This window comes from Triticum dicoccoides, chromosome 5A (genome assembly GCF_002162155.2).
Source record: "Triticum dicoccoides isolate Atlit2015 ecotype Zavitan chromosome 5A, WEW_v2.0, whole genome shotgun sequence".
Lineage (NCBI taxonomy): Eukaryota > Viridiplantae > Streptophyta > Magnoliopsida > Poales > Poaceae > Triticum > Triticum dicoccoides.
The window spans coordinates 364,025,721-364,038,685 of NC_041388.1; positions in this window are offsets into that span (position 1 = coordinate 364,025,721).

Here is a 12,965-nt window from a genome sequence, read left to right on the forward strand (position 1 = left end):
TGCTACGTGACATGGTGAACATGATGGACACCAGTTTGTGGCCGAAGGGTGACCGGGAGCACGTCGGCGACGAGCTCCGCGGCGGTGGGTGCGGTTGAGCTCCGGGAGGTCACTACACAGCTCGGGAGCAAGAAAGGAAGGGAGGGGAAGACGGCTAAGCTCACGGGGAGTTCGACGAAGCACTTGGTGCGGCCGGGGACGGGCCGGAGCGACGTCGGCGTTGAAGGGGATCTCCGGCAACGGCGGTTCGGTCAAGGTCGATGCGGTGGGCTCGGGCCTTGCGAGCGCTCGGGGCTCGGCTTGCTCGAAGGAGAGGAGGGTAGCGGAGCTCCTGGACACGGCGGCACGGCGTGGGGTTGACGGAGGGCGTGGCTATGGCGAGGGGGTGGCGGCGATGGCGTCGGCCATGGCGGGGGAGCGCGAGAGAGAGGAGTTGGGGGAGAATGAAGGTGTCCTGGAGGTTCACGGCGCAGCGTGGAGCTCATCCAACCAGCCCCGAGGCGAGGAGGTGAAGCAGGGCGACGGCCAGCTGCGTGGCATGCGCTGCGGTCGCCGTCGGGCACCTGCCTGCCTGCCTGGCCGGCAAGCAGCTCGCTGGAGCGGCGCTGGGCTGGGCCGGCAGGTGGGCCGGGTGCTGGTGCCAGGTAAGTTTTGCTATTTCTCCTGTTTTCTGTTTTTTAAATACTTCTGCAACTTTGTTGAATTATTAAAAATACTTAGGCAACTCCTAAAATCACCAAACTACTCCTGGTCCATAGTTGGATTATTTCCAACATGAAACATTTTAGTTTGGAGATATTTGAGCATTTGAATATTTTATATAATTTTAAATGCCCAAATTCAAATATTTATGATTTAATTCAAAAACCCTAAGATGGCCTAGGAAAATGTGCATCACTTTTCGCAGGGGTTCTGAACCAAGACAAAAAATGATGGGCATTTTAGAAGGGCATTTCAGGTTCATTGAAAAAGTTTTTAGTAAACCCAAGTTGGTTTCAGAGGGGGCTGGGGGTTCTGTCATCCCCATTTCAGGTTTTTGATGAAAGAATAAACATGATGCAACACTCTAATGCATGAACTAGCTAGGGTGTGACAAGAGATGCCTCTCCGACAATCGGAGTGACAAATCCTAATCTCGAAATACGCCAACCCAACATGTACCTTTGGAGACACGTGTAGAGCTCCTTTATAATCACCCAGTTACATTGTGACATTTGGTAGCACACAAAGTGTTCCTCCGGCACACGGGAGTTACATAATCTCATAGTCATAGGAACATGTATAAGTCATGAAGAAAGCAATAGCAACATACTAAACGATCGGGTGCTAAGCTAATGGAATGGGTCATGTCAATCAGATCATTCAACTAATGATGTGATCCCGTTAATCAAATAACAACTCTTTTGTCTATGGTTAGGAAACATAACCATCTTTGATTAACGAGCTAGTCAAGTAGAGGAATACTAGTGACACTCTATTTGTCTATGTATTCACACATGTATTATGTTTCCGGTTAATACAATTCTAGCATGAATAATAAACATTTATCATGATATAAGGAAATAAATAATAACTTCATTATTGCCTCTAGGGCATATTTCCTTCATGGTGCCCAATCAGATTCGATTGGCAGGGGCGCGGAGGGTTCGGAGTCCGGAGAGGAGTCCGGCTCCTTGGAGTCACGAGTCTCGTGGAGTGCGGGGTTGGTGTTCAGCTCGATCACTGTTGGGATCGCAGCCCCCGAGGTGGCGTCCAACCACCTATCCTTGATCGGCGCAGTTGGCTCCGAATTAAGGGTCGAAGCCGATGCGGGTGCGGCCTCTAGGGCACTGATCGGCGGCAGAGCTAGATCATGCTCGTCGTGACAGTGCGGCGCACTCGGCACTGGCTCGAATCCGTCGAAGATCAAGTCCCCGCGGATGTCAGCCGTGTATTTTAAACTTGCAAATCTGACCTGAAGGCCAGGGGCATAGCTTTCGATCTGCTCCAGATGGCCAAGTGAATTGGCCCGCAGTGCGAAGCCGCCGAAGACGAAGATCTGTTCGGGGAGGAAGGTCTCACCCTGGACTATATCGCTATTGATGATCGTAGGAGCCATCAAGCCTGACGGTGATGACACAGAGGAACTCTCAATGATAGCACCAATGTCAGTGTCAAAACCGGCGGATCTCGGGTAGGGGGTCCCGAACTGTGCGTCTAGGCCGGATGGTAATAGGAGGCAAGGGACATGAAGTTTTACCCAGGTTCGGGCCCTCTTGATGGAGGTAAAACCCTACGTCCTGCTTGATTAATATTGATGATATGGGTAGTACAAGAGTAGATCTACCATGAGATCGGAGAAGCTAAACCCTAGAAGCTAGCCTATGGTATGATTGTTGTTCTCTATGTTGTCCTACGGACTAAAACCCTCCGGTTTATATAGACACCAGAGAGGGTTAGGGTTACACAAAGTCGGTTATAATGGTAGGAGATCTGCATATCCGTATCGCCAAGCATGCCTTCCACGCCAAGGAATGTCCCTTCCGGACACGGGACGAAGTCTTCAATCTTGTATCTTCATAGTCCAGGAGTCCGGCTGAAGGTATACTCCGGCCATCCGGACACCCCCTAATCCAGGACTCCCTCAATGAACCAAGAACATCTCTGCTTTTTTATGGCCGAACTTGGATAAACTTTCTCAAGTGTTACGGACTGAAAGTTGGCGCACGAATGTTGATGGAAATAGCAGAACCTGGTCTCATCTTCACTGCAATCTTCCACCCCGACGTCGTTCCAATTGTTCATCCATGTCAGTTTTGTATCTGGTTCTTGCTTGTTGCCTCGATTACTTCTTAATCCACCTATTCTAGCTAACTAATCACAATTTAACATTAGAAGTAGCAACGAATCTCTCACCAAGATGCTACTTCTAACTAATATTTTTCTTATAATTGGTGGCACGTGTAGGTTTTTTCAGAGTTAAGCAGTCTGCTCGTTTGTTACTCTGTTATAACGCGTCTGTTACTAATGGCACTGAAGTTGACTGGATCGACATCCACAAGTTCCTACACTTTATTTATCGTCTTGAGGTCCTTGTGTGGCATTTCAATGGTGGAAGGCCACGTGGGATATGTGTGCCACAGTTGCACTCGTTGAACAAGTCCAACTGTGTCGAGAAACTTATGGTATGAGCTGTTTTCTATTATATATGTTGTTCATAAACTATTGCTTATACACAGTTTTATAGTTGTGATCTTCTTGAAATAGGAACTGCCGAGTTCTATTGTTCCTATACAGATGCCTGACCATGGTCGGGTCAGACTTCCGCTTGGTCACAACATGATGTTTACGTTGACCTACTCAATTCCCCTTGGAGGTGAAAAGATACTTATTCATGGGTGGTCTCAAATAATAAAGGCCCGTCCATCTTGGAGAATAGGACAGAAGATTATGTTCATGCTTTTCCATGGCTCTAAAGCGAATATCCTCTTTATTGACCATGTTGCGAGATGAAGCCGCTTTCAGAAGGTTGTGGATGCGCGGGGTGGTGCATGGGCCTTGTCCTGGGGCTTGGCGGGTTCACCCTTGGTTAACTGTAGGCAAAGTAGCACTGTTTAAGGTGTGCTTTGTATGGTTGAACATGTATAAGTACTCATACTGCTTTCAGCTTTGGTTGTTAAGCGCCCCTGCTGGTTTCAGTTAAGATTGTTAAGTACTCCTGCTGCTTTTACAGTCTGTCGTGTTTCTTCAGTCCTGTCTTCCTCCAGCCGAGAAAACCAAACCAGTGTCGATGGGGTCGCCTGCTTCCGCCTCCCACGGCTGGCTGCGCCTTAGCGCACGCATCGCCGCCCCTCCGTCTCCTAAATCATTAACGCCGACGTCCTCCGCACGCTTTGGTGCGGTCGCCGCGGCGCCGCCCTCTCGCTTTGTCAACATGGTCAACAAACAACATGAATCGGCAGAAGTACGTGGAGAGGTTGACAGTAGGGGCCCACCACGTCAGCATATGGAAAAATAAAATGCTTCCTCCTAGTCTTTTCCTAACATCTGGGACCCACGACATTGTCAATAGACAAGAGAACAGCACAAGATCGGCTGACACCTCGGACGTAGCTACTCGAGCAGTATTTTTTTTGTTTGGTATTGTTGAGATGGAGCAAGGTTTGAACTGGATTGTGGCCCGTCTAGCCCAGGCTTATATTTTATGTTCACCATGTGACTAGCCCAGCTATTTGTTCTTTGTGAAAATGAGCCCAGTTTATTTTTTCTAAAGAAACCCAATCTAGGCCTACTTATTTTTCTATGCCCTGATGTGCTGCAACTCTTTCAAGATGCATGCAAATCTTGAAAGTAATATGAAATGGGTTGTAAATATAAAAATAAATGACAAATTGGCAATTACTGTATAATTTCTGAATTTTTTCACATTTTTAGATTCCTATTTCACTGGGCTTTAACCTAATTTAAATATATCTTCAAATTACTTTAAATCTAGCAAGACATTTCGGTATTAAAAATAATTTGGAACCCACAACAATATGCGAAATTGGCCCTGACCAACCAAAAAAACGACTGCAATAAATTGCATAAGTTAGCATGAGCTATATATAAATTATTAAAAAAAGAGGGAGTGGTCTGACTTGTGGGCCTGTTTAGTTGACGCGTATGCAAGATTTTTTTAGTTATTATATAGGTCAACAAACAATTCTAGCAGACGTAACCGTTGGATGTCTGTCACATCCCTAGTTCTGGTATGACCTAGACCAACTAGTCATTTGTGCATCATGTTTAAATTCCATTTAAATTGAAATGGGGATTTGTGAAACCCTCAGAATCATTTCTGAAAATGAGCCAAGTAAAAATTGCTCCAAAATGGTCCAAGAAAATGCTCATGTTGCTCTCTGAAAATATTGGACAGAGATAAAAATCAAATCAATTTTTTTAAGAACTCATAAGTATTTATTGTGGGCATTTGGAATTAATCCTGTAATTATTTGCGTTGGATAAATATTTATATATATATAATATTGTCCAAAAATTCTGAATTTTGGTGAGGGGCTTTGGATTAATTCCTTAGGTCCCTGCAAAATTTGACAGAATTAAATAAAATGGATTAGTATTATTACTAAGTCCAAACAAATTGCAGAAAATAGAAAACATTAATAAATAGAAACCAGAGAGAGGGAGATACTTACCTGGCGCCTCTGGCCGGCCCGTTCCTGTTCTGGCCGAGCCCACCAGGGGCAGAGACGTCTTCCTCCTCTTGCCAGTAGGCAGAGGGGAAGCGGTGCCCGACGCCGTGCATGCCGGCACGCAGCTGCCTACCTGGCTCCTTCCCCTCACGCCAGACGTCGCCACGCGCCACCCCATGCCTCTCTCGCTCTCTCCCGTGCCATTCTCTCCTCCCACTCGCTCCCTCTCTCGCGGCCGAAATCGCCGTCGCCGCCGCCCACAGCCACCGTGGCCTCGGCCACTGCAGCACCTCCCCGACATGCTCCCCAGCTCCGTCGTGACCCCCTCTCCCTCCTCACCGAGCAAGCAACCCGGGTGAGCTCCGCTTCGTGCTCACCGCCGTCTTCTTCATCGCCGGCCGTCGGAGATCGCCGTCGCCATTCCACCGCGTTGGACCTTCCCCAAGCTCGCTGACGCCTTCGCAGGATCCGCTGTGAGCCCCACTGTCGAACCCCCCTCTCCCCTGCTCTTCTGGCGCCCTCTAGCCCGTCTGGCACCACGGCCATAGCACCTTGCCGCCGGCCATGGCATCATCGTGGCCAGAGGCTGAGCCAGGCGCTCCAGCGCGTGTCACCGTGCTCCTAGTGACGCCAGGAGGCCGTAGAGGCCCTCTGCAGCCTCTGCCATGCCCTGCAGCCACTTCCCGCCCGGAGCCGTGCTTCGGCGGCCGCTGCGAGCTCCGCTCCGGCGAGCTTCGGCCACCCTGCGTCCTTCCGTCGCCTCCCCTGGATGCACGAGAGCCCGGGCTACGCCCCGGTGCTCTTAGCCGCCGCCCCTGTGGCCTGTAACACGGACGCCGCCGGGTCCTGAGGTCGCCGGCGACGACCTCGCCGGCCTGACATGCGGGCCCGACCTGCCAGGTGATTAGCTTAAGGCTAATCACCGTTTTGCTAACCCCCTGACACTGACAGTGGGCCCCAACGCCACTAATTTTAATTAGATTAGTAAAAACCCCTCCGTTTAACGCTGTGACACTGACGTGTTCACCCCACATGTCAGGTTTGACCTGGTCAGCCGCCTTTGACCTGCTGACGCAGTGCTGCTGTCATGCTGACGCAACATATCTTTTTCTCGTTTTAAAATAAATCAGGAAATTCCAGAATATATCCAAAACTTCAAAAATTCATAGAAATTCAACCGTAGCTCAGATTGAAATAATTTATATATGAAAAATTATAAAAAAATTCAATCTATCCATCGGTACCATTTTCATGCATGAAAAACCAACCTATACATGATGTATATATGAAAACACACTTATGGCACATTTAAGAGCTTAATTTGGAGTTGTATTTGAACCCTTGGTTCAAATGGACTTCAACCAAATAAAGGATAGATGCATTAACTCAAACAACATCACATACTGATGCCATGTTCATGCATCATAATGTTGCATATGCTTGTGTTTGATTTTCGACACCGTTCCTTCTCGATAGGTCCTGCTCCGGAGAGTGTTCGAGAGTACCTGTCTGAGGAGCAGTGCCCCCTGTTGATCTACCAGGCAAGCAAAACCCCTTGTTCATTCCGATACAAACCTACTCTAATGCTCCTGCTTTCATTTATTGCATTAGGACAACAACGATTCAACTGGTACTTTATGCTGTGGTAGTTGAACCCATTCCTCTGCATGACCTGTCATTGCCACTGTAAATAGTTAAAACCCACTAGCATGTGTAGGAGTTGATTGAGCCATGTTGTGTTCTTACCATGCTTTGCCTGCTATTGCTTAGAGTATGTCAGATCTGATTCATTGGGAATGAATTGAAGTGTAATGCTATGTTCTGATGCTGAGAGTTAAGTGTGTGAACACGATTTGGAAAAGGTAGCGGTGAGAGGCCATGTAGGAGTACATGGTGGGTTGTCTCACTGGAACCGTCCTTAAGCACTGAGTTCCGTGTATGTCATCAAATGACTAGCTACTACCACACACTGGAATGCTTAAGTGCCCCTCTTGACTTATTAACCAACTTGATCTCTGTCCAGGAGTTGCAAATAGTTTCTGGTGTTTGTAGGTAGTGCTATTTTTCTACCGAGTGGCACCCGATAGGGTGGACTTGGGACAGACTAGGCACCGTGGCCCGGTGTATCGAGTGGCACCCGGATGGTGGGCTCGGGAACCCTGTACACATTGTTTGGGGCCTTGAGCGAAACCCCGGCCGGATCTCCTTGCGGATGGAACCTGCATAGGCGATAAACCTGGACTAGAGTCTTGTGTGGTTAGTTAGGTCGTGGCCGACACCCTCTCCAGGCTTCCGCTTGAAGGTTGCCAAGATACATGACGTGTATATGGTGATAAGTGGTGAGAGCGTGTGTGAAGAAGTACACCCCTACAGCGTTATCATGATCTATTCGAATAGCCGTGTCCTCGGTTATGGACTTCTTGGATGCTTATGTGGTACATAGACAACTTAAAGTGGATACTCTAAAATGCTCAAGACAAGTGTGAGTGCTATGGATGGCCTTCTCGTGCAGAGACGGGGATGAATCCATAGTAGTGTATTGATGTGGTGATTAGTGGACTCGTGTGCACTGCCTCATCTCAAAGAAGTTTCTCGTTGTCGTAGAACAGCATAGCCACTGAGTCAAAGTTGGCTTGCTGCAACTAAACCCCACATTACCTTCTTGATACAAATGCATGTATGATTGGATCTGATGTAAGTCTTCCTAAGTACCTTTGTACTCACATTTGCTTTATTTATGTTTTGCAGGTGAGACATCTGTCTCACTAGTAGTACCACTTGGACTTCGACGAGTATCTAGTTACCTCAGCTATGATCTTGGTCCCTTGGGAGGGACTTGTAGATAGTCAGGCTTCTGATCCTTTTTCTTTGTAGTTGACTGTACTCAGACATGTAATGCTTCTGTTGCTTGTATGCTCTGAATGATGGGTCATGTGACCCGTATTTGTATTTAATGCTATCTGGCTCTTCTGGGCCTTTATCTATATGAGTTGCGTTATGTTGTGATGCCATGTTGTACAGCACATACTTGCATGTTATGCGTACGTGTGACGTGTATTGCTATGTGTGGGATCCGACAATCTAGTTGTTTATGCTTGGCAGCCTCTCTTATGGGGAAATGTAGTCTAGTGCTTCCTTGAGCCATAGTAGTTCGCTACAGCCCGGTTCACCGGAGTCCTGCTAGCCCAGCACTACTGCTGAGGACACTTGATTGGCCGGCATGTGTTTCACTTCGTTCCTGTGTTTGTACTTTCGGGGAAATGTCACGCGGTGACATCCGGAGTCCTACCTAGCCTGCTACAGCCTGGGTTCCCTGGAGTCTTGTTAGCCCAGTGCTACAGCCCGGATTCATACGCTGTTGACCGACATGCTCGATGTGATTCATGTATGCCTGTCTCCATAGGTCTGTGCCGCTTTGGGTTCACGACTAGCCATGTTGGCCCGGGTTCTCTGTCATATGGATGCTAGCGACACTATCATATACGTTAGCCAAAAGGCGCAAATGGTCCCGGGCCATGGTAAGGTGACACCCGTGGGGATACCGTGCGTGAGGCCGCAAAGTGATATGAGGTGTTACATGCTAGATCGATGTGACTTAGAATCGGGGTCTCGACAGCTTTGGTATCAGAGCCTGACTGCCTATAGGATTACCAAGCCAACCTGGTCAAAGTTGGGTCTAGAAATTCTTTATCTATATAGGGGAATTGATTGTGGAAGGGAACATAAGGCTCTTTTTACTCCTTATACCTCATGCCCTTCTGATCTGAGTCATCCTATCTTTCCTACGGGGTTAAGGAACCAGGCTTCCTCTTCCGTCTATCAGGATCACGTGTTACTACTCCGTAGTCTCTTCGAATTGGTTGATCAGAGTCTTATCCCAGTTCAAGTACTTCCGGTGTAGTCTGTTTAGTAATATCTCGGAACCTTAAGTGATGATTTTGAGTATGGTGCTACCCCATCATTTGCAGAATGTCTCATTACGAGCATTTTACTGCCGTTATGCTGCCGGAATTGTCCTAGGAGTTCAAGAGATAGTATTTTTCCTTGTACTATATTCTACATCCTTATCATGATGCTGAATCCATCCTTGTTTCCTTGGTTGGTTCTTCAGGATGTCGTCAGTTAACCGAAGTTCTGTTGATCATAGCCGGAACCACGGAGATGGTAGGGATGACGATCCTCCCGACCAGCCTTCATTGGCAAAGTTCATGTTAGAGATGGAGAAGAACAAGCGAGAGTCTAACCGCTTGTTAGCACGTATTGAGGAGAACACCTCCCATCAGCACAAAGAGTCAGCGTCCATCTATGATTTCATTGGTCTGAAACCACCTACCTTCCATCATTCCATTGAACCACTCGATGCAGATGACTGGCTACGTAGTATCACACACAAGCTGCGTTCTGCGAACGTAGCTGAAGGTGACAAGGTCACCTATGCTTCTTATCATCTGGAAGGTCCTACTAGTATTTGGTGGCAGAACTATGAGGCTATGCTTCCAGCTGGCCAGATAACCACCTGGAGAGATTTCACTGAGGCTTTTTGCGAGCATCACATTCCTCAGGCTCTCATTGACCGCAAGAGAGAAGAGTTCTGTAGTTTCACCCCGAGTAAGATGGATGTTGATGCTTATAGTAGAGAATTTGAGAACCTTGTCTGCTATGCTATAGAAGAAGTGTCCACAGACGCCAAGAAGCAGGCTAGGTTCCGAAAGGGTCTCAACCCCAAGTTGCATCGTGATCTCCACTTGCATCGTTGCAATACATTCCAGGCTCTTGTGAACAAGGCCATTAACGCAGAAACATCTCAACTCACTTACGAGGAGTCTCGTAAGCACACCCGTGATTTGGGTTCTTCTTCCGGTTCTACTTCGCAGAAGAGCCAGATATGGGTTCCGAACTCCGCTCTTCCACCCGGGTATACACCGATGCCTTCTTATGTGGCGCCTCACCCAGCTCAACCGTATGCTCTACCCAGGCCTATTAGTAGAGCGCTTGTCAATGCGGGTCCACATCCTACCTCAGGGACTTGCTTCACATGCGGAGAGCCAGGACACTATGCACGTGACTGCTCTCAAACCAATTATGCTCCACCCTAGCCTGAGAAGTCTGTTGGCCGTGGTAAGCCATCACGCAAGATGATCAGTGTCAAGTCAGCTCCCACTGAAGGTGGATGTGTGCATCACGTCTCAGCTAAAGACGCTCATGATGATCCGGATGTCGTTCTTGGTACACTCCTTGTCAACTGTCATCCAGCTTCAGTTCTGTTCGATACCAGAGCATCTCACTCCTTCATCTCTGAAGGCTATGCTCGGTTGCACGACATGTCATTTTGTGATATGCCAACTCCACTTGAAATCCAAACTCGAGGGTCTAGATGGCAAACTACTAGAATAAGCCATGGCAATGGAATCCTTGCTGACAGACTTGTATTCCTTGCATCACTTATAGCCCTCAAGTCTACAGATATTAACATCATCTTGGGTATGGACTGGATGAAAGCTCATTATGACATGATTGATTGTTACACAAGGTCTGTTCAGCTTACACACCCATCTGGCAAGATAGTCACTGTCTCGACTAGAGTTGCAAAGCGTCAACTCTATTCCCTTAATGCCAGCCCTCTTCCAGACCTTGAAGATATTCCGGTAGTCTGTGACTTTCCGGATGTCTTTCCAGAGGAACTGCTAGGTATTCCACCTGACAGAGATGTAGAGTTTGTCATAGATCTTATCCCAGGAACCACTCCAATCTCTAGGAGACCTTACAAGATGGCACCCTTAGAACTAGCTGAGCTTAAGAAACAACTCGATGAATCCTTGCAAAAGGGTTTCATCCGTCCTAGTTGTTCTCCCTGGGCTTGCCCCATCCTCTTCATCAAGAAGAAGGATGGTACGGACCGAATGGTTGTAGATTATCGTCCCGTTAATTTGGTCAGGATAAAGAACAAGTATCCGCTCCCCAGGATCAACGACCTGTATGATCAGCTTGCTGGATCCTCAGTCTTTTCAAAGATGGAATTGAGGTTGGGCTACCATCAAATCAAGATCAGAAATGGGGACATTCCTAAGACGGCTTTTGTCACTCGTTATGGCCAGTACGAGTACACCGTCATGTCCTTTGGTCTAACCAATGCTCCATCTACTTTCTCTCGCTTGATGAACTCGATCTTCATGGAGTACTTAGATAAGTTCGTTGTGGTTTACCTCGATGATATTCTTGTTTACTCGAAGAACGAGGAAGATCATGTCGAACATCTTAGACTTGTGCTAGAAAAACTCAGAGAGCACCGCCTTTATGCCAAGTTCTCCAAGTGTGAATTTTGGTTGCCAGAAGTGACCTACCTAGGCCACGTGATATCTGGTAAGGGCATTGCCGTCAATCCCGAGAGAGTTCAGGTCGTTCTTGATTGGACTCCGCCTAAAATAGTTAAGCAGGTCAGGAGTTTCCTTGGTCTAGCCAGTTATTGTCGCCGCTTCGTTGAGAACTTCTCCAAAGTGGCCAAACCTCTCACGGAACTTCTCAAGAAAGAAAAAAAGTTTGAGTGGTCCCCATGGTGTGAGCACAGTTTTCAGGAACTGAAAAGACGCCTGACTTCTGCTCCCATACTTGTGCCACTGGATTTCACTAAGGACTTTGTTATCTATTGTGATGCCTCATGACAGGGACTAGGTTACATTCTTATGCAAGATCGCCATGTGATTGCCTATGCATCTCGACAGTTGCATCCACATGAGGAGAATTATCCTACACATGATCTAGAGCTTGCAGCCGTAGTCTATGCACTTAAGACCTGGCGACATTACCTTCTCGGTAAATGTAGCGAGATTTACACTGATCACCAGAGTCTCAAGTATATCTTCACCCAACCAGATTCGAACCTTAGGCAAAGACATTGGTTGCAGTTGATCTCAGATTACGACTTAGGGATTACCTACACCCCAGGCAAGGACAATGTCATGGATGATGCGCTAAGTCGTAAGTCCTATTGCAACAATCTCATGTTGCAGTAGGGCCAACCACTTCTCCATGAGGAATTATGTAAGGTCAACCTTCACCTTGCTCCTCACAGATTCCTATCAACCTTGGTGGCGAAACCTACCCTTGAGGATCAGATCATTACTGACCAGAAGTTTGATAAGGGTCTTATCCGCATCAAGAGAAACATTAAGAAGGGAGTTGGTGGATGTTTCTCTATGGATGATCGAGGTGTTGTTTTCTTTGAGAATCGCTTGGTGGTTCCCAGGAATCAACATCTGCGACAACTGATTCTTAAGGAGGCTCATGAATCTCCTCTCACGATTCATCCCGGTAGTACTAAGATGTATCAGGACCTACGCTAGAGGTTCTGGTGGACTAGGATGAAGAGAGAAATTGCTCAGTTCATTGCTAACTATGACGTTTGTCGTTGTGTTAAGGCAGAGCATCAAAGGCCTGCTGGCACCCTTCAGCCTTTAGCTATTCTTGAGTGGAAATGGGATAAAGTTGGTATGGACTTCATCACCGGCTTTCCCAGGACCAAGAAAGGGAATAATGCTATCTTCGTAGTCATTGATCATCTTTCCAAAGTGGCTCACTTCCTACCTGTTCGAGATAGTATCACTGCTAGTCAGCTCGCTGACTTATATATTTATCGAATAGTGTCACTTCATGGTGTTCCACTAGAGATCAATTCAGACCGTGGTAGTCTTTTCACTTCTCTTTTCTGGGAGAGTTTCCAAACTGCCATGGGCACCCATCTTTCCTTAAGTACCGCTTTCCACCCTCAATCAAGTGGTCAGGTGGAAAGGGTCAATA